Source organism: Pongo abelii, chromosome 12 (genome assembly GCF_028885655.2).
Source record: "Pongo abelii isolate AG06213 chromosome 12, NHGRI_mPonAbe1-v2.0_pri, whole genome shotgun sequence".
NCBI classification, from domain to species: domain Eukaryota; kingdom Metazoa; phylum Chordata; class Mammalia; order Primates; family Hominidae; genus Pongo; species Pongo abelii.
Window position 1 is genome coordinate 127749200 of NC_071997.2, and position 22341 is coordinate 127771540.

General features: G+C 36.1%; 1 long non-coding RNA gene across 19 annotated transcripts in view; it reads left to right on the plus strand.

Annotated features, from left to right (window-relative positions):
• The window catches only part of LOC129057771 (uncharacterized), a 78675-nt gene that overhangs the window by 36516 nt on the left and 19818 nt on the right, over positions 1–22341 (plus strand). For 3 of the 19 annotated variants that reach the window (XR_010136376.1, XR_010136373.1, XR_010136374.1), the window contains 6 exons: positions 345–569; positions 1877–2276; positions 2901–3062; positions 5097–5381; positions 7587–7823; positions 10059–10455. This is a non-coding gene — a long non-coding RNA (uncharacterized LOC129057771). Of the gene's footprint in view, positions 1–344; positions 570–1028; positions 1167–1876; positions 2277–2616; positions 2796–2900; positions 3063–5096; positions 5382–7586; positions 7824–10058; positions 10456–12320; positions 12368–12683; positions 12781–22341 lie in introns of those variants that run through there. The other 16 variants (XR_008522529.1, XR_008522528.1, XR_008522541.1 and 13 more) reach the window with 14 other exon arrangements.

Here is a 22341-nt window from a genome sequence, read left to right on the forward strand (position 1 = left end):
GATATGGATCACATTCTACTTGTTTTTCTACTGCGTATTTATTTTTCTACTTCATATCAGATGGTGTCTGCTGCAATTTCTGATACACTGTCAGTCTTAATTAATGTTTGTGGAATAAATGCTGAATAGTATAGGTGATATAAGGGAATGCTTTAACCGAGGCAGAAACTAGAAGTGGCTTAGAAGTGTAAGAATTTTGTGATAAGACATATTGGCTTATATGACTAAAATTCTCAATTTGATTCTGGGGTGGGTGAGTTCAGAGGCCGAATAACAACATTTTCAGAGTTCTCCCTGTCTTCTTACTCTGCCATCCTCAATGTTTGGGCTTTTTCTCCCTTCAGTTTGTCCCGTCATTGCTGTAAAATGGCTGTAGCTGGGAAGAAATTCACCCACAGCAACGCACAAAGGACATGAAGAGAGGACTGTCTCCTTCTTGTGTGTTTCCTTCAGCAGCAGCAAAATGTTTCCAGACCCTCACTTCCTCCTTCACTGTCAGAAAAATCTTCTCTTGTTTGCTTTTGACTAGAATTGCACCATATGCTCATTTTTTAAACAACCACAGGCAAGTGAGTGGAATTACCAACATAGATTGATGCTAATTAAGATTCACCTTGGTGGCTGGGGTTACTTCCAGCCCTCTTGGAAGCGCACGGCTTCTGATACTAACCGAAAGTGGCGGGGGGTGGAAGATCATGTCCATGGGGTAGGAAAGCAAGGGAATTACAGCAATCATGACTTCTTCGAGAGTTGTTGAGAGGATAATGCATGTGAACCCTAGGCAAACATTAATTATTAATAATCAGCCCTTTTGGAGCACCTAAAGTCTACCTTATATAGCACTAAGTGCTTTTAGGGTTGGTTTAAGAGACAGTGCATTATGCAGGAAGAATCACAGGCACATAACCCATTCATACGTATTTTCAAGGTCTGCCTTTGTAGCTAATCAGCATTCTGACTTCCATCACTTAGGAAATCTGTGTTTCTTTTTATTGATGATAATACCTCTGCCTTATATCCTTCTCTAGGTCACTGCGTACATAAATTTTCCCTGATAAACAGGAAATTACACTATTGATTGCATTGTCTATTATCAAAGGCCACCAGTCCCAGCTAATAAAGAGGGAGGATTGTAATCTTCAGTGACTGTCTATTTAATCCGCGAGTGTTACACACACTCTCTCATTTAATTCTTTCACACAACCCCGGAGGTAGGAGTTATTCTTCCCACTTAACAAATTAGAAGTCTGTGACCCAAAGACTCTAAAGTCCTTGATCTAATTGACCCTAACCTATAGCTTATGAGTTGGGGGAAAGGATTTGCACCCATGGCCACTGGAACCCAAGCAGATGCTCTCTCCTCCATATATGCTGTTTATTAGATAGGCCTGTATGGGCCAACTGAGTCAAACCTGAAAAGACAGAGACAGTGTGGTCGGTTCAAGCATAGACTGTTCCGTTCTTTTCTCTCACGGTCCAGGGCTCTCAGGAGACATCTCTCTAACATAAGGCCACAGTAGTGTTTAATAAGGGCTTATAATAAGAAGACTGAGCTTTTATTTTCAAAATGAACTTTTAAAAATTGGCTTTCCTTTTCATTTATTTGAAATGAATAAGGCAGTCTCTCAGGTGAAGAGGGTGGGGAAATACAGGAGTGTAGAATTTTGCTGGAATTTCTGGAATTAGCTATGTCCTCGGGCATTCCTGCTGCCTTGAGTGTGGAGCCTTTCATGTAGGTGGGGATGTGGCTGAAGGAAGGGAGGCTGGGTGTTTTGAAAACAAAATACTTTGTATTATCCTCAGGGCCTGATTCACTGGGCTGTGTGCAGGAGAATTAGGAGAATTTACTTTTAAAAGAAATTCTTTGTAACTGCAGGCTGTGGCAGCTTGGTTCCAGCATGCAGCACCTACTTCAAATGGTTTTCCAGAGAAATGCCGGTGTGTCTCCAGCTGCAGCTGCCGCTCCTGCATGGTTTGTGTTTTCTCTGATGCTCAGGCACCAAATGCTTTAGCCTCTGAGGACAGCAGAGAGGAGGAAACAAAACAGTCATGTTGTCTGTGTAACTGAAAGAGCAGCCACTAACATTCAGCAGGAGAGAGTGCCTTCTAAATACATTTGTAAAAAATACTTCTCTTTCTATTCCTTTAGCTAAATATGGTGTGTGTGGTGCCTGAGTACTCTCCAGTAGGATGTGTAGCTCATCTGTCTATCATCTGCCTATTGAGAGAGATTTTAAGGAACTGGCTCACAGGATGGTGGGGGCTGGCCAGTCAGGGTAAGAACACAAGCTGGAGTCCCAGGAAGAAGATGCTGCAGTTTGAGCCCAAAAGCCGTCCGCTTGCTCGAATTTCCTCTTTGGGGGAAAAGCACTCTTAGTTCTAATAAGGCCTTAATTGATTGAAGGAGGCCCACCCACACTGTGGAGGGCAGTCTGTTTACTAAAATTCCACTGGTTTAAATGGTAATTCCATCTGAAAACACCCTCCCAGAAACATTTAGAATAATGTTTGACCAAATATCTGGGTATCCATGTCCCAGTCAAGTAGACACAGAAAATTAACCATTACATGTGGCTTAGCCTACATTTAAGTGAAGACTTTCATCATTTTTTAAAGTCCCAGATCCATTGAGCAAAACAGGTCTTTTGAGCCATGTTTTTGCTGTCATGAAAGCAGGGATAAACCATCTTTACCTGCCACCGATGAGCTTTGCAAAGATTAAGAGAGTTTTTGAGCAAATAAACTCATCCTATACAGAATGTGAGCCAAATCCTCAGACAGCCAGGTGTTCACAGGTAAAATAGAGCTAATCTCAAAACATCTACTTTTTGAATGTTTTTATATTAGCAATAAAATAATAATCCATTCACCCATGTAATTTCTTATATTTTATTTTTTAGGCAAGCAAAAAGGATGTGTGATATAAAATATTGTCTTCCAATTAGACGTTGAAATGCACAAAATGTAAGGATTGAAATGTCACTAAATCAAATGTTTAACATCTTTAAGAACCTTGGTACCCAGTACCCACCAAGGCTACTCGTGGTGTGGAAACTTTCAAAGTAAGCCTGCTGTTTAAACACATGCTACTTTTACAAAGAAGTTGCTGTCAATTTTACTTTGAGGAGTGTAGCTATTTTTAAATAAGATCTTAATAGAATTCCTAGCCGCATGTGGCTGAGACTTGTCTGGAGATGACGTGCTTCTCCAGCTGTTGTAAGAGGATAACTTTTCAAAATGCCCACCTCACTTCTCTTTTTGAGCCTCTCTCTAGCCTGGAAGGGTTTCTTATTTGATTATGATGCTCTAGGTAGTTTGTCAGCTGAAGGAGAGCTTCATGTGTTGAAGACAAAAGAGGTTACTGCACTTAGGACCCTTGATTACAAAATGAATTGAAAAGCCACCGTCTTCTTGTTACAGGACTGCTTAACCATAACGATTCTCTTTCTGATCCTTTACTTTAGCTATTTTCTGCCAAAGCAAAGGGTGATGCCTATCTGAGAAGTCCCATAGCCTGCAGTTCCTCACCTTATCACTCACTATAATCCATTCCTGTGCCGCAATGCCGTCTGCAAGACAGGCTGCTGCCTTTATGGCTGCTGCTAGGGGAAAACAAGGTCATTATTTTCATGGCCAGTTTTGCTGTATGTTTTAAAACAATATTCATGGTAGCCTACTACTCTGTATCTATTTATCCAGGGTGATCAACAAATATGAGGCAGGAAAAAGATGCATCAATATCAATGATGTCAGAGTGGTGTTCAAATACGATAGAACAATATGCTTGACATGAATTTCCTTACAATATGAAAATAAACCAAAATAAAAGTAAACCAATCTGTAATTCTCATTCTTGATATGTATCTTTCTTTTACTGTCTCATAGATCTTAGAAGAGTTGGGCTACTTAGCTGAGCAAGAGGGCATTACTCTGGATCTTAAGGGTATCCACCACGTAGCGTCTTCTTAGGTCACTTGTAGACTGTGTTTTGCAATGTCTCTCCTCCAGGCACATGGATGAGTTCCTTCCTCCGCTGTCCTGACATACCTTCTCTGAACATATATTTACCTAAGCTGATTCATACCCATCCTTGAAACTGAGCTCCAGCATCACTGCATTCAGAAAACATTTTCTGACTCCACATTTGATTTGGACACCCTTTTTATACTTGGTTTCATAGCCTCCTCTTCTTTCATCTCAATAATGTTTTATCACCGGCCTATCATCATGGTCATTGCATTGTGAACATAGCACAGAAAGGGATGCTGAAACTGGTGGAGAGTGTAGACTTTACTATCATTTTAGCCTTCACCTACTACTTGTCATGTACACCTTCATCGTCATAGTCTTCTTCACTATCTTCTTAGTTGTCATTCATATCAGTGCTATATTTGCTTTGTATGCATTGTGTTATGTAATCTCCATGTCAACTCTATGACCTAAGTGATACTACATATTCCTGTGCAGCATGCAAAGGCTTGCAGAGATTAGAAACATGCTAAGGTTTATGCTGCGATTCATACCTGCAGTCTGGCTGACTCTAGAACTCTGAGCAGAATGTCATGGAACCTCAATAACAGCAAATAATTAACATTCTGTAAGAGTATAGTCCTTCCCTTATCCTCCACAATACTTATTAATATGTCACATACAGAGAAAATATTGAAAAGCGTCTGTTGATATAACAAATTTGAATGTCATGTGCTAAGAGAAGCAAAACCTGCTTATTCATGGCAAAGGCTTCTGCTTCTCAGAGTTAGAAGTACCGAATTATGGCACAAGTTCCATCTTTCCTTGGAATATCATCAACACATAATTTCTCTAATCTTTGGGATGTCAGAGATTGGCCCCCACTTTCTATCCAAGACTGGTTACATATACCTTGACCACGTTCTTACGAATTGAGAGTCTTGGTTAGGAAAGTGTCTATTGAATAAACCAGAGTGATTGAGTTGTAAAAGTCACCCTACATCCATATGTTTAAGGCATTATTTATTCCCATAAAAATAATTTCTATATAATAAAATAAAAATCTAATTATTTGAGAAATAGATAGTGTCTCCCGCATATATAATCATTTATGTTTGCCTTTGTAGTGCTTAGGGGAAGTTACATGTATATCTGTGGAGGTATCAAAAGATGAAAGTATATACAAACAACCCTCATCTTGAAAGCTAATGAGGAAAGACTTGGGGACAGTGTCCTATTATCTGAGTGACAAATGAGGTAGAAAGAAGGATGGAAATAGCAAGTGGTGACAGTAAAGATAAAGCCTGGGAGAGCAGCGCCCCGTAGAGAAGAACACTGGAAAGATCACAGGATTTGGACAGAGAGAGAGATTTGGACAGGGTTTCAAAGCCACATCTGCCATGTCCAGACAGGTAAAAGTTGGCATGTTTCTTAAATTCTGTTTCAGGCTTCTCTTACATAAAAATTTACACCAATCTTGTTTAAAATTGTTAGAATTCAATAGACAATAAACGTAAGAAGACAGGATCTCTCACCTAGCAGGAGGTTAAAATACATCTACTTTCCTTAACTTTTGGTATATAAACACATTTTAAATGATTTTTTAAATAAATATACTTTGTATTCCATAAAGAGAGAAAGAAACCCTCCAGCAATGTCTTTCTACATTTACAATTGTAATCTCTGGTTCTGGGGTCAAAAATTCTTGGGAGCCACCAGAGCAGCTCACCACTCAGGACAGCACAGGAGAGAAGCTCTGGACACTTGCAGACTGTCTTCCTGGAAGAATAACACTCAGAAAAGCTAATTAAAGAAAAGAAACCTTTCCCTCACATGCTTTTTGGGGTTATAATAACAGTTACCTTACTCGTAGCATAAATCCTTTTCACAGGCATTAGAATTTTTAGTGATTCTTTTCACCCCAACTTTCTATTTTGAAATGTTTAAACAAAGAGAAAGCTGAGGAAAGACTACAATGAACACAAAGTAGCCTGCTTTTCATGCTCAGTATCTTTTAGTCCTTTGCTATACTTATCCATTGATCTATTTATATATATATATATGTTTTTTCTGCTCATTTGTTGAAAGCAAATTATATACACGATGACAATCCACGCATAAAAATAAAATAGTCCCCTATAGTAACCCATCTTTGAATAACAATAATTCCTTCATAATTTGTAATACCAAGACTATATTTAAATTTTCCAATTATTCAAAAATATTGTTTTTGATGGTTTTTGTATTGGACAAGAATCTGATCAAATTTTATTCAATTCATTTGGATTTCATTTCTCTTTTGCCTCTTTTAATCTAGAAAATTCCCTACATTTTTTATTTATACTTATTATTGTTTTGCAAAACATTGAAATTTGAAGAACAAAGGAGTATTGTCCTGAAGAACATTTAAAAGCTGAGTGGGTCTAAGTTGTTTTGGCAGACAGTTCTGTAACCCCAGAATGTCCTGTAATCTAGATATTAGTTTATTTGGTTAGAATCAGGTTGAACCAGTTGGGCAAGAAACCATGTTATTGGTTGAATTGTGCCTCTCCAAAAAAGATGCACTCACCTTCTTAGATTATGACCTTATTTGGAAATAGGGTCACTGTAGATGTAATTAGTTGAAATAAGGTCATATTGGAGTACGGTGGGCCCCTGTAAGAAAATGTGAAGACAAATCTTCTCAGGGAGAACAACCTGATGACAAAGGCAGAGATACGGGGTAAGCAGCTACAAACCAGGGGCTGACAAGGTTTGCCAGCACCCCACCAAAACCTGGGGAGACAAGGAAGACCTGCCCTACAGGTTTCGGAGGAAGCATGGCCCTGCTGATGTCTTGATTCCTGACGTGCTTGAAGTAACCCAGTCTGTGATGGCACTTGGTTAAGGCAGCCTAGAAAACTAGTGTCAAAGCAAACTAAACATGGCCTGAGAAGGACTCTGTACTTCTATATTTGAGTCCTTGTAGATGGACTGTAACCTAGCTTAATTGACAGACAAAATTGAAAACCTAGCTTAGTAGTGTGCACCTGTCACAATAGCTGAGTGTTGGCCAATCCAGCGGCCATACTTCAACCACCCGTAGACTGCTGAATGTTCAAAATGCATTCAAATAGGGCAAAGACCAACTTGTAACCAATCTCACCGTTTCTGTACCTCACTTCTGATTCCTGTACAACACTTTACCTTTTTTGTCTATAAATTTGTTCTGACCACGAGGCATCCCTGGAGTCTCTGTGAATCTGCTGTGATTCTGGGGTCTGCCCGATTCGCGAATCAGTCATTGCTCAATTAAACTCCTTTAAATTTAATTCAGCTGAAGCTTTTCTTTCCTCACTAGGAAGACAGGCAATGCTGTGTAGGTGATGCTGAACTGCACTGGAGGCACATGGCGTCACATGCCTCTTTATTTATGGTGCTAAGTCTGATAACTTGGTGAAGATTGAGAAGCTTAATTATAATGCTATGTTTGGTTTTGTTTTCCTTTCCAATTAACAAGTAGAACTAACCTTTGGAACTGTGGAAATATCCTTCCTAACAAGTGTTCAGAAAATGACTTTAGTGTCCGTTAATAATTGATAAATCTTAACTGAATCAATTGTTTTTTTTTTTTCAAGTTGAAAGAGGGTGTTTTGTAGCTTCTTCCACGTTTATGGACTAGTTTTTTTGTGAAAATAGAAACTTTTTCCTCATGAACTGGAATGAACTATGATAGTTCTACCTGAAATGCAAGAAAAACATTTAGTTGTCACCAATAATGATGTCAAATGATGCGCATTCTCCACCTCACCCCAACCTCACATCGCCACAAACACATGGCTTTTTATTGATTCAATGTGGCATGATAAAATACAGTGAGTATTCATTTTTGATGTTGATTTATCCCATATTTGATCAATAGAAGCAACTTTAATCTAACTCTTCTGTCCTTTAAACATGCCCTCCTTGGTTTTTTGTATCTTGCTGTTTTCTGGAACAAGACATTCCAGGATAACTCTGTCCTCTGCCTTAGAATTTCTCCAAGTGTTTTTTAGTTTCTTTATTGGAAAATGGTATTTAGAAACAATGATTTAGATACTAGTGGTTCTGAGTAGTTTTAATGTTTATTTCTTTGAGGATCTTTCAGCAAAGAGAGCCAGGAGTTATTTCCAATAAAAGACCCTTAGCACATAGTCACATCTCCACTTTAAATTTAACCTTTTGGGGTATTTTCTTACTTCTTATGTGCTGTTATGTCAGTATCTGTTTTTCTTTCTGACACCAAAAATCTCAGTTTCTTACATAACTTTAACATATATTCTTATATGTTGTATGAGAAACCTTGTCATTTGTTTTAACGTATTTTTGTCTTTTTTTCAGGAGTATTCCTATGTTTCTATCATAACAATTTTACAAATTTATGTTTATTCTTATTTTAAATTTTGTTTTATTGCTACTATAAATGATCTAGTTTCTTATAGTTTCTACCTTGTAATAAGAAGATCTATTTTAAGAGCGCAGACAAGCTCTGAGGTCCAGCATCACTGCATTCAGAAAACCTTTTCTGACTCCACATTTGATTTGGACACCCTTTTTATACTTGGTTTCATAGCCTCCTCTTCCTTCATCTCAATAATGTTTTATCACCGGCCTATCATCATGGTCATTGCATTGTGAACATAGCACAGAAAGGGATGCTGAAACTGGTGGAGAGTGTAGACTTTATAGTTTCTACCTTGTAATAAGAAGATCTATTTTAAGAGTGCAGACAAGCTTACTATGAAATCTTCTTGTGTTGTTGAAACTATTATCATTAGAAAACATTCCTGTTTAACCCCATTGATATTTTCTGCTGCCTGGTATAAAACAGCTGCTTTATTTCAGTTGTTTGTCTGTTTGTTATGGTTGGCATTTGCCCACCATAAATTTAATTGCTTCTTTCTTTAGATTTAAGTATGTCTACCTAAACTTTCCTATATTTATTTATTATTTATTTATTTTATTTATTTTTTTGAGACGGAGTCTTGCCCTGTCTCCCAGGCTGGTGTGCAGTGGTGTGGCCTTGATTCACTGCAACCTCTGTCTCCCAGGTTCAAGCGATTCTCCTTCCTCAGCCTCCCAAGTAGCTGGGATTACAGTCACATGCCACCTTGCCCAGCTAATTTTTGTATTTTTAGTAGAGACGGGGTTTCGCCATATTGGCCAGGCTGGTCTTGAACTCCTGACCTCAGGTTATCCGCCTGAGACCTCGGCCTCCCAAAGCGGGATTAGCTACTGTAATCCCGAGTAGCTGGGATTACAGGTGTGAGCCACCATGCCCCGCCTCAAATTTTTCCTTTAATAGGATGATTTAGTCCATTCATATCCATCATAATTACTTAATGAGTTTCTCTTATCTCATTCTTTAACTTTCTTTTTATCCTGTTTTTCTTCTTGCTTTATGTCTTACCTTCTCTTAGAATGATTTTTTTTTCTCTTTCATTCTGTTTCCTTTATTGATTTCTGTGCTCTGTGCACTAATTTTCTCTTTCTGTTGGCTATTAAACTAATCTTAAATATTTCTACTTAACTTGTCGAAATCTAAATTAAATCAATAGTTTTGTCTTTTTATTTGAAAATAAAAGAAGCTTTTGGTCATTTATACTACAAAATTAAAAAGCTTTTACTCTACTGTATTATAATTTCAAAATTAATATCAAGTTCCTTCTAATAGATTATTCCTGAGCCAAAGTAAAAACACATTTCTATATAGATCTCTTAATTTGCAAAATTAATGATTTGAAATACCCCTGCTTAACAGTCAGTAATTCAGGTCTTTATGACTTACGTGAAAATGTCCCTCATTATCACAAAAGGTTTATGTCTTGAAGATCATAGTTTTATAGCTTCTTGTTACAAATTTTTGAGTGTTCTGATTCTGAACAATTTTTGGTTAGGGCATAAAAATTGTATTTGGGCTGTGATTAAGTTCACTTAAGCTGAAGGCTAGTCTGTTTTAAACTGGTAATAGCCAGAGTTAAGACCTCAGTATTAAGCAAGGAGTTTTCTTCAAGATTCATCAATCAAGAAAATTTGTGGATGACCATATGTTTAAATTTGCCTTTTTGTAGAAAAAACTAAATAATTCATTATAGTTTGCTGCTTTGAGGCACATGAAGATGCCGTTGGAAACTGTGCAAGGATATGTGCTCAGTGACCGTTAGTGGCACAGTGACAACCAGGATGGCACAGCCCAGGTCCCACAGAATGTGCTCAGCCAAAACACTGAACCAGTGTGGAGCCAGGCCTAACACATCTTCTAACCCTTCAACAAAACTTGCTGGTGGTTTGCAGACATGCCGCCTCCTTTCATCGGCAATCCAAATGACCTTTGATCTCAGATCGAGAAGTGAAGACAATTGGTTTCTGCTGAAGGAAAAACACTGTTGTTCTGCCTTGTTGGTGCCGTAGGAGAGAAAGAGAGCAATGATATTTAAAAGTAATAAACTGTGTGTGCAGAGAAAATGACTTCGCTCCCTGTGGTGCATTCAGCGCGTTACATAGTAAACTTTCATTTGCAGAAAACATATTACCTTTTACACCAAATGTCGGAATCTCACGTGGTAGTTATTGAACATTATTTTATATGCTTTTCACTTTGACATCTCTTGGCTTCAGCTTAGAGGACTAGTTTATCAGTGACACATCATGGCAAATTAATAGGTACAGATAAAACCTTCCATAAATATTCATTACATCTCATTACTGCAAATTAATGAGATATTTTAAAATTAAGCTTAGTCACATTTGGTACTGAGGATCTTGTTTTAGTATGTGATGCTCAGAGATAAATTATAATCTTGAAAAGGATTGAGCTTATTATGAAAAACTTTTAGATGGGCATTGTAGTAACAATTTAGATAAGGACTAAGGACTATTATACCTGATTTTAGAAATGATGAGAAATTCTCTTTATATCTCCATACTTCTAAACCACTTGAATAACATTTTAACTGTTCTCATATAATATTGCAAAGCAAAGAACTTCTTATGTAGGATACCGTAATGCGTTTCAACAAATTCAGAAAATATATCTGTACTTAAAAGTGCCTGCCATAATAAATAAAATTTAATAGTAAATATGATTTTTTTTTGCACAAATAATGATTTGGCTTGGTTTTTTAAATCTGCTTTAAGAACCTGAGCAAATATTCCAGGATTTTTTAGGAAAATAAATGCATATAGGATAAATTTCATAAACCAGTCAGAATGGGTTTCATCCTGTTAGTGAATTTTGCAGTTCTCTAAGTGGTGACTAAGTGGTAACTATGCATCTGCGAAGGCCTCAGGTTCTATTCTAGTGAGTAACACAATGAAGGCCATCCCCATCTTGCTGGGACCTGAGAAGATCATGCAGATTGCATTTGAATTGGGTTATTTTTATGTAACTTGGTTCTCACACACTCTCTTCAGACACATATTCTTTTAAAAATTGATTTTTAAGAGACAGATCTCCCTATGCTGTCCAGAATGGAGTGCAGTGGCTGTTCACAGGCACATTCATAGAACCTCAAATTTCTGTGCTCAACTGATCTTCTTGCCCCAGGCTCCTGAGTAGCTGGGACTACAGGTGCACATCGCCATGCCTGGCTAGCTGTAGCTTATCGAAAAACCTCACTTCTGCTGTTTCTTGACTTATTTCAAGAAGATTGTAGCATTCTTGTTTTTCTGATATAACTGCTCCTATGTAACATAAAGGAAGAGCCTTTTGTCAGCACCTCTTGATAGGCACATTTGACGGTCTTCTTTCAGTCAGGCACGCGACAGGCACTGCGGCCTCACATGAGAATCAGATCAACCATCCTACGCACACTGATAATGAAATTCACCCCTTCATGCAAGATTTTGTTATCTAACTGTATTCATCATCTAAGTTCCTTTCTCCAAAATATACATTTTAGTCCAAATGAAAAAAATACCCAGAGTCAAATGGGTTCATTTAAGTTCATTCCTCCAAAAAATAAATTTTAGTCCAAATGAAAAAATATCCAGTCAAATGCCCTAAAACGAAACAAATTCTCTTGAGCTCTCTGAGACCTTTTTTCCCTCATCTGAAAATGGAAGTTACCTGATTAGATAATATCTGAGCTAATTTCTAGCTTTAACATTCTATTATTCTAATTATATTTAATGTTAATAGTGTTAGGAAGCATAGTTTTTATATGTTTTATTACATTTACTTGTCTGATATCTTCTAGAGGAAAATAATTTTTACTCTTTGGCGTTTAAATCCGTATCCCTTCATTCATTAAATGTTTACATAAGTAGCACCTCTAGAATATAAGTTCACGGGAGAGCAGCTTTACATGTCTGGTTGACTTTTGTGTCCCTAGGACTCAGAACGAGGCCAAACATGCAGGAGGCATTTCCGGAACAGAGGGTGAGTGAGTGTGAGTCTTCTATAAAAGATTCAGAGATAATTACATTTGGTCCTTTTTCATGAAGCATTTATAATCAAGTAGAAACGGTAAGAAACTTACAAAAACAGCCATTATAGCAGAGATTGCGTAGTGGATGTTGTCAAGTCATTGAGACAGAGTATAGAGAAAGCAGAAAGCTACCCACCATCCCCCAAGCAAAAACTCTGAAGAAGATAATTTGGGTTTGTAAGGCATGAACTCCTGAACTCCAGGATAAGGAGTTTGAAATCTAGAGAAATATCTTGCCTATTGTTAACTTCTGTTGCTTTGTTTTAGAATCAGCTTACTTGATACCGTCAAAAACAAACAAAACCCCATCGAAAAACAAACAAAAAACAATCAGAGTACTTGTGGAATGCAGTTGAATACACAGGTCAATTTGGGAAAAACTGGTATCTCTCTCATATTATGTCTCTTTATGCATAAGCATGTTTTTACCTTTTAATTTATATGGACTTCCTTTAACGTGTTCAATATAAAGTTTCATTCTTCTCTGTAGTATATTTACACATGCATTTTAAAAATATATTGTTAGTTACAAATACATTTTTCTATTATAAATGACAAACTTGTGATATGTTTGCTATTTCAGTATAAAAATCCTATTACTTTAAGTATTAATCTTATAGTGTGTAACTTAGCATAATTTCCAATATTCTAGAGATTTGTCTGTAGAAGTTTTTGGGACTGCTACCTAAACAATCATATTATGTGTGAATAATGACCATTGTGTATTTTCCCTTTTCGATTCTCACCCATTTTGTATATTCTTTTTCCTTTCCTTACTAGAAGACCCATATATATTTTTAACAGGTGTGGTGAAACTGGGAAGCTGGTATTGTTTCTGACTATATTAATAATTTTGTTTTATTATTTCATATGTTTTCGGTAATTCCTTCTACAGATTATTGAAGTGCTCTTCTTGTAGTTTTCTGAAAGTTTTTTATTATAGGTTGTCTTCTAATACTTGAATCAGTTTTACAGATTCATACTTTTCAATAAAATTTTCTGTGTTTCCTAGGTTTTAAAATGCACTGGCACATTTTTTCATAATAGTCTGTTATCATATTAGTCTTTATTATATGCAGTGATAATTCCCATTTTCATTTCTAGTATTGGTTATTTGCACATTTTCTCTTTATTTTTACTTTGACCATCATTGCCAGAGGTTTGTCCGTCTTATTACACTTTCAAAACAAAGAATCTGGCACTGTGAATGATCTCAATTGTATCTTTGTTTTCTATTTTATGAATATCTGCTTTCATACTATTACTTCCTTTTTCCTGCATCTTTGAGTTTATTCCGCGGCTATTTTGCTTACTTCCTGTACCGGATGCCTGACTCATTAATTTTTAGTCATTCTTATTCACCCATATAACTATGTTTGCTTTAAATATACGCTTAAGGCACTCTTTAGTTGTATCCCTGCTTTTTTGATGTGTAGCACTTTTATTATTATGTGCCTTAAAGTATATTTTATTTCAATTGCTTAACATATAATATATGATATTTGGAAGCATGTTTTTAAATTTGTGAGTGCGTATTTAAGAGCTATGGTTCTTAAAATGTGCCCCCTTGATTAGCAACATAAGCATCATCTGAGAACTTGCTAGAAATGCAAATATGGGCCTCACCTTACACTTCCTAAGGCAGAAATTTGGTTGGGTCCAAAAAATGTGTTTCAAAAAGCCATTCATTGGAGTTTGATATACAGTAAAGAATCAGATTATTTGTTTTAAAAATAGATACTTGAAAGCAGAGAGTATGCACTGAATAATATTGACTTTAAAAGTCATTTTATATTTGATAAGTACCCCCTTTTTATAAATGTGCTTTGTGTGCTTCTGAAGAATATGCACCTTCCAATCATTAGATGTGTAGTATATATTTATTGTACCAAGAATGTTAATTGTGTTGTTTCGAACCTACTACATCTGAATGTTTTTCTCTCCATCCATTCTATCAATAAATGAGAGAATGAATAAAAACCTCTGACATGATAGATTTTCCAATTTCTCCTTTTTACCTGTCATGTTTTATCTCACATACTTTGAAGGTTCATTATTATATGGGTTTTTACTTTTCTTTTAGAAAACAATTATGTTGAGACATAATTTTCATATTATGAGATTAGCCTATTTACAGTTTACAATACAATAATTTAACATAGACAGTTATGTAACCATCACAATAATATCATTTAAAACAATATCACCAGCTTTAAAACTTGGGGCAATCACTTTCCATTTGTTCCTCCAGCCAAACTAGTTAACCATTAATCAAGTATTTATCCCTAAAGATTTGTCTATTTTGGATATTTCATATAAATGGAATCATATGAAATGTGGGGTTTCATGTCTGGCTTCTTTCACTTAACAATGTTTTCAAGGTTCATGTAGACTGCTGCATGCATCAGTGCTTAATTCCTTTTCATTGTCAAATAATGCTCTATTGTATAGATTTACCGTATTTTGTTTATTCACTTATGGGTAGATAGATATTTGGATTGTTTTCACTTATTCACTTTATGAATAATGATGCTAACACTAGTTGTGTGCAAGTTTTTGTGTGGACAAATGTTTACATATCTCTTGGTCTAGCAGTGCAACTTCTGGGTAATATAGTAACTCTGTGTTAAGCATTTTGAGGAACTACCACAGTGTTTTTCGAAGTGCACCATTTAGCAGTACATGAGGGTTTCAGCTTCCTTACACCCTGACCAACACTTGGTTTTGGTCTGTGGTTTTTATTACAGCCTTGCTAGATCATGTGAAGTGGTATGTCATTGTGCTCTTGATTTGCATTGCTCTGATGACTGAAGATGTTGAGCATCTTTTCATATGCTTATTAGCCAGTTCACGTTTTTGGTGAAATGCCTACCAAAAGTCTGGCTCATTTTTAAATTGGGTTCATTACTGAGTTGTGTATGTTCTTTATATGTCCTGGATGCAATTCAATTATCAGATACATGATTTGTAAATATTTTCACCCATTCTGTGAGGGTGTCTTTAATTTCTTGATAGTGTCCTTTAAACATAAACATCTTTAATTTATATAAAGTCCAATTTATCAATTTTTTCTCTTGTTGTTAGTACTTTTGGTGTCAAATGTAATAATTAATTGCTGAATCTGAGATTATGAAGACTAATGTCTATGTTTTCTAATAGTTTGATAGCTCAATAATTATTAAATTATTAATAATAATTAATGATGTAATTACTAATAAGGCTTCTGTTTGCAGTGTTCTCTACATGTCAACTGGATCAAGTTCATAAATCATATCATTCACATTTTCTATATTCTTAAGGATTATTTAGAATACTTATTAAATTAGCTCCTAAGACAGTATGATATACTCTTTGACTTGTGAATATGTTTACATCACTTTTAGTTATTTAAATTTTGCTTTATATATTTCGAAGCTACATTATTAGTTACCTATAAATTCAGATTTATTATATATTTCTTATAGAATATATTTTCATCATTATGAATTGCTTCTTGCCTTAAAGTCTACTCGTCTATTACTTTAATTATATCTCCTTTTAATGATTAGTATTGCGTATAAACTTTTGATCTTCTTATCTGCAATCTTTTGAGGTCATTATGTTTAATTTTTGTTCTAAAAGAAGTATAAAGTTTTTATTTTAATACAGCCTATTAGTCATTGACTTTTTAAAGTATTTAATACATTTACAGTTAATATAATTGCTGACACATTTGAATTACCCCTAATTCTATCATGCGTTTTTATACCTTTATTAAGGAACATACTTCAAAGTGAAAATCTCCTTGTAGTGTTTACATTAGCATGGGTTTATTGGCAATGAATTCTTTTACTTTCCTTTGGAAATGTTTTTGTCTTCATTTTTGAAGAATATTTTCACCAGGTGTATCCAGATCATCAGTTATTTTCTTTCAGAACTTTACATTTGTCATCTCTTTGTCATTATGCTTTCTTCATTCTGTGGAGAGTTAACCACAGGACATATTGTTGTTTCTTTGCAGGCAAAGACTTTTTAAATATTGTTTCTGCTTCATTCTTGTTATATTCTAACATTCCAATATCACAAAATATTAGACTTTTTCACAAAGCCTTATATATATTTCGTCCTTTTTTCCCCCTGTATTTCTTCCTCCCCCTTTTTATTGTCTCTCTATACTTGATTTTGATATTTTCTACTAACTTTCTTCAGGATGGTCAAACATGCTAATAGCCCCATATGCATGGTTTTACTTTCAATTTATGACATGCTGTTGTTTTCTAATATCCATTTGTTTCTCTTTAATAATCCCAGAGGTCTAGTGGAATTCTTCATGGTTTCCTGAAACATTTTGATCATGACCACTTTTAAGTCTCTGATAACACTAATAACTGGATCACTGATAGCCTTACTATTGCTCTTGTCTCTTGGGGAATCACATAATTTTTGACAGAATCTTTCATCTTTTCTATGAAAAATTATAGAAGTCCAGATACTTTTTTCCAGAAAGCATTTTGCTAACTATGCCAGACAAATTAAGTGCAGATCATCTTAATTCTGTCAGGGATTAAGTTGCCTAGAGGTTGGGTTTTGGTGTAGTGCTTGGTCTACTTACCATTCACCCTTTGTTCTAGAGTCCATTCTTTGGGGAGTTTCAACTAAATCCTCCAGTGTTCATCAGGGTCACTCTAGGCTGATAAGATCTGAGTCAAATTTTTATTTCCAGCATCATGAAATTCCCAGTATCTCTGCTTGGATTGTCAGCCTCTAATTGGTCATTTGCTTGTAATATAATCTCCCCCTTGGGCTACTCCGAAGTTTCATAGGTCATGAGTGGCAAAACAAGTCATACAGAAGTATTAGGTTTATTTCACCATAGTTCCCTTTTCTTTTGTCTCTTGGCTCAAGTCCTGACTGCCTTTGTAGTTATTTGATGATTTCAAACAGATGTTTCTGTGCATTTTGTGAAGGTTTTTTTTTATTTTCCTGGAACAACTTTAATCTGTTACAGATTATTTCTCATTGCTTAAAATTAAATTCTCTATTTTATTTATGTTAATTGTGATTACAGATGCTTTTGGAGTTTTTTTATCATTTTAATTCCTGCTTGTCCCCATTTTTAATTTTTGCATTTCTTTTGCTTGCATTTAGATTTAGTGTTTTTAAAAATATTACATTTTACCTCTTTACTGTTTGGACGTTTTAATATTTGATCATTATTCTTTCAGTTTTTACCTTAAAATGTATAGATATTTACATTAGTGAAACATAAAATTAATACATACCTTCTTCTGTGTATTTTAAGATTAAAAATATTATCATATTCCTTTGGACTTATAAACAATTGCCCAGTACTTCAGTATGAAATATATATTTAAATCTATAAGTTAAGTAGTATTATTATACATTGTTGCTTAAATAATACAGGATAATGCCTTAGAGTCCCTTTTTAAATAATTTATTTTTTCATTTTTTTCTGATATTTCTTTTAAAACATTTTTTGAGTAAGGGTCCATTAAAAAAACTTTCTGCTTATCTGAATTTGTCTTTAGTGCTACTTAGAAAAAGATTTTTAAGGTGTACAAATTCTTGGGTCATAACGTTCACTGAAAATTTTATTTGTGAAATTGTTTTCGGCTGTCATTGTTAATCTTGAAAACCAGGTTGTTATTACACAGGTTAGCTGTTTCAAAAAAAAATAGTTTTCTTGTTTTTGTTTGGTTTATATACTTTTTGAATAACATTTTATTTATCATGTTTAAGACTTTCAATTCTTAGATTTTTAAAATTAATTCTGAATAATATTCTTCCATGTGTCTTTACATATTGCCTCGTTTTCATTCTCTTGTCTTCCCTCCTGGAATTTGAATTATGTTATACCTTTTCTTATTCTCTATGTCTATTATATTTTATAGTATTAATTTCCTTTCTACTATGTAATTAGAGATACTGTATTAGTCCGTTCTCACGCTGCTAATAAAGACATACCCAAGACTGGGTAATTTATAAAGGAAAGAAGTTTAATTGACTCACAGTTCAGCATGGTTGGGGAGGCCTCAGGAAACTTACAATAATGGTGGACGGGGAAGCAAACATATCGTTGATCACATGGCAGGAGCAAGGAGAAATACTGGGCAAAAGGGGGGAAAGCCCCTTGTAAAACCATCAGATCTTGTGAGAACTCACTCACTATCATGAGAATGACAGCATGGGGGCAACCATCCCCATGATTCAATTACCTCCCAATGGATCCCCGCCCCCAACAACAAGTGGGGATTATGAAAAGTACAATTCAAGATGAGATTTGGTTGGGGCCACAGCCAAACCATATCATTCTGCCCCTGGCCCCTCCCAAATCTCATCCTCACATGTCAAAACACAATCATGCAATCACACCCTTCCAAAAGTCTGCCAAAGTCTTAACTCATATCAGCATTAACCTAAAAGTCCACAGTCCAAAGTGTTATCTGAGACAAGTCAAGTCCTTTCTGCCTATGAGTCTATAAAATCAAAAGCAAGTTAGTTACTTCCTAGATGCAATGGGAGTACAGGCATTGGATAAATACACCCATTTCAAATGGGAGAAATTGACCAAAACAAAGGGGCTATAGGCCCCACACAAGTCCAAAATCCAATAGGGCAGTCATTAAATGTTAAAGTTCCAAAATGATCTCCTTTGACTTCATGTCTCACATCCAGGTCATATTGATGCAGGAAGTGAGCTCCCATGGCCTGAGGCAGCTCTACCTCTGTGGCTTTGCAGGGTACAGCCTGCTCCAGGCTGTCTTCCTGGCTGGCATTGAGTGTCTGAATCTTTTCCAGGTGCACAGTGCAAGTTGTTGGTGGAACTACTATTCTGGAGTCTAGAGGACGATGGCCCTCTTCTCACAGATCCACTAGGTGGTGCTCCAGTGGGAACTCTGTATGGAAGCTCCAACCCTATACTTCCCTTCTGCACTGCTGTAGCAGATATTCTCCATGAGGGTCTTGCTTCTGCGGCAAACTTCTGCCTATACATCCAGGCATTTCCATACATTCTCCGAAATTTAGGCAGAGGTTCCCAAACCTCAATTCTTGACTTCTGCACACTGGTAGATTCATCACTACATGGGAGCTGTCAAGGCTTGTTTGGGGCTTGCACCCTTGGAAGCAATGGTCTGAGCTGTATGTTAGCCCCTTTTAGCCACAGCTGGAGGGGCTAGCATTCAGGGCACTAAGTCCCAAGGCTGCACACAACAAAAGGGTGCTTTGAGCCTGGCAACCGTTTTTCCCTCCTAGGTCTCCATGCCTGTGATAGGAGGGGCTGCTGTGAATTTCTCTGACATGCCTTGGAGACATTTTTCCCATTGTCTTGATGATTAACACTTGGCTTCATGTTGCTTATGCAAATTTCTGCAACTGGCTTGAATTTCTCCCCGGAAAAGCGGTTTTCTTTTCTATCGCATTGTCAGGCGGCAAATTTTCCAAACTTTTATGTTCCACTTCCTCTTGAATGCTTTGCTGCTTAGAAATTTCTTCCACCAGATACCCTAAATCATCTCTCTCAAGTTCAAAGTTCCACAGATCTCTAGGGCAGGGGCAAACTGCTACCAGACACTTTGCATAGCAAGAGGGACCTTTACTCCAGTTCCAAACATGTTCCTCATCTTCATCTGAGGTGACCTCAGCCTGGACCTTATTGTCCATATTATTATCAGCATTTTGGTCAAAGCCATTCAACAAAGTCTCTAGGATGTTCCAAACTTTCCCACATTTTTGTTTCTTCTTCTGAGCCTTCCAAACTGTTCCACCCTCTGCCTGTTACCCAGTTCCAAAGTTGCTTCCACATTTTCGGTTATCTTTACAGCAGTGCCCCACAACCCAGTATCAATTTACTATATTAGTCTGTTATCATGTTGCTAATAATGACATACCTGAGACTGGGCAATTTATAAAGGAAAGAGGTTTAATTGACTTACAGTTCAGCATGGCAGGCGAGGCATCAGGAAACTTACAATTATGGTGGAAGAGGAAACAAACATGTCTTTCTTCACATCATGGCATTAAGGAAAAGTGCTGAGCAAAAAGAGGAAAAGCCCATCAGATCTCATCAGAGCTCACTCACTATCATGAGAACAGCAGTGTGGGGGTAACCAGCCCCATGATTCAATTACCTTTCACTAGGTCCCTCCTATCACACATGGGGATTATGGGAACTACAATTCAAGATGACATTTGGGTGAGAACACAGACAAACCATATCACTGTACTAATCTATTTTCAATCTCAACAATTGTTTTATCAGCTGACTAACTCTTGCATTGATTAACAATTTTACCTAATACATTTTATCTCAAAAATTCCATTTTCTGTAGAAAAATAGAATTCTAATTTCTTTATCAAAACTCTATTTTCTGTAGAAAACAGAATTCTAATTTCTGTATCAAATGGGCCTGTTTATTTTATTTCCCAGCGATAATTTTTGGCACCATCCTGAGTTTGTTTAAACATATTAAACCTACCTATTTTATATTCTGGGGACTATCATATTTTCCTGCTTTGTGGATCTGATTCTAAAACTTTTTTTTTACTTATTTGACTTGCTTATTGTACTTTTTGCTTTAGTGGTTTGTGATTTTAAGACAGTGTGATTGTATTAATTGGAACTTTATCTTTGGGAACCATTTAAGAACTGGGTATAGAAAAGTGTTCCTCTAGAGAAAAAGTGTTACCTCTGCCAGATATCTGTTATCTCAGGGACACTTTATTACTTTGATTGGTTTTTTAGGACAATACATTAGAAGCAATTATATCTCCAAATAAATATGAAAGTCTTGTTAACAATTCCTAGTGATTGTTTTTCTTTTTTTTCTCTCTTCTAAAGGTCAAGTTCAAGACAGTCTTGCATCTCCATCTCTGATATGGTTTAGATATTTGTCCCCATTAAATCTCATGTTGAAATGTTATTCCAGTGTGGGAGGTGGGGCTTAGTGGGAGGTATTGGATCATGGCAGCGGACCTTTCATCAATGGCTTAGCTAGCACCATCCCCTTGGTGATGAGTGAGTTCTTGCTCAGGTAGTCCATGAGAAATCTAGTTGTTTAAAAGAGTGTGACACCTCCCACATTCTCTCTTTTCTTCCTGCTCTTGCTATATGATGCACCTGCTGCCCCTTCACCTTCCACCACAATTGGAAACTTCCCGAGGCCTCACCAGGAGCGGATGCCGGAGCCATGCCTGTATAGCCTGCAGAACCATGAGCCAACTACACCTGTTTTCTTCACAAATTGCCCAGTCTTAGGTATTTTTTAATAGCAATGCAATAATAAACTGATACAATCTCCCTCTTCATTTTAAAAGGATTGTAGATTTATGCAGATTCTTCTATCTTATCTTCTGTATTTCTGGAATATCAGATGTTTATTTGTATACCTCGAACATGTGGTTTCTTAAAGCCCAAGGAAAAGATAAATGTATCCAGGGAAAAGGCAATTTCAGTGGCTATGTGACCTTACTGGAATCATAATTTTATATCATTTATGACTCTGGTCTTGTGAAAATAATGTAACCCTTAAGATGGGGTATGGATTTCATGCATCACCGCCATCTTACATACTTGTCATTTCATCATGTCATCCCAATCCTGTAAATTAGGTAGTAAGAATATCACTTTTAAAGGAAGGAAAACAAACACTTAAATAAATTAAATCTTTTTCAAGGTCAATGTCATATTAATTAGAATAATGATTTTAAAGTCAGGCTTCTAAAAAGCAATTAAATGCATATTTTAAAAATTTAGAACTTCTTGTTTCTCTTTGTATTATGGCCAAAGTTGCAGTATCTAGAATAGTGCTTTGAGCATATTAGAAACTCAAAACATTTATTGGATATAAAGTGATTAATGGGAATACTTATTAAGATAATCCAAATAGTTTTTCCTGAATTCAAATAAATTTACATAAATAATACA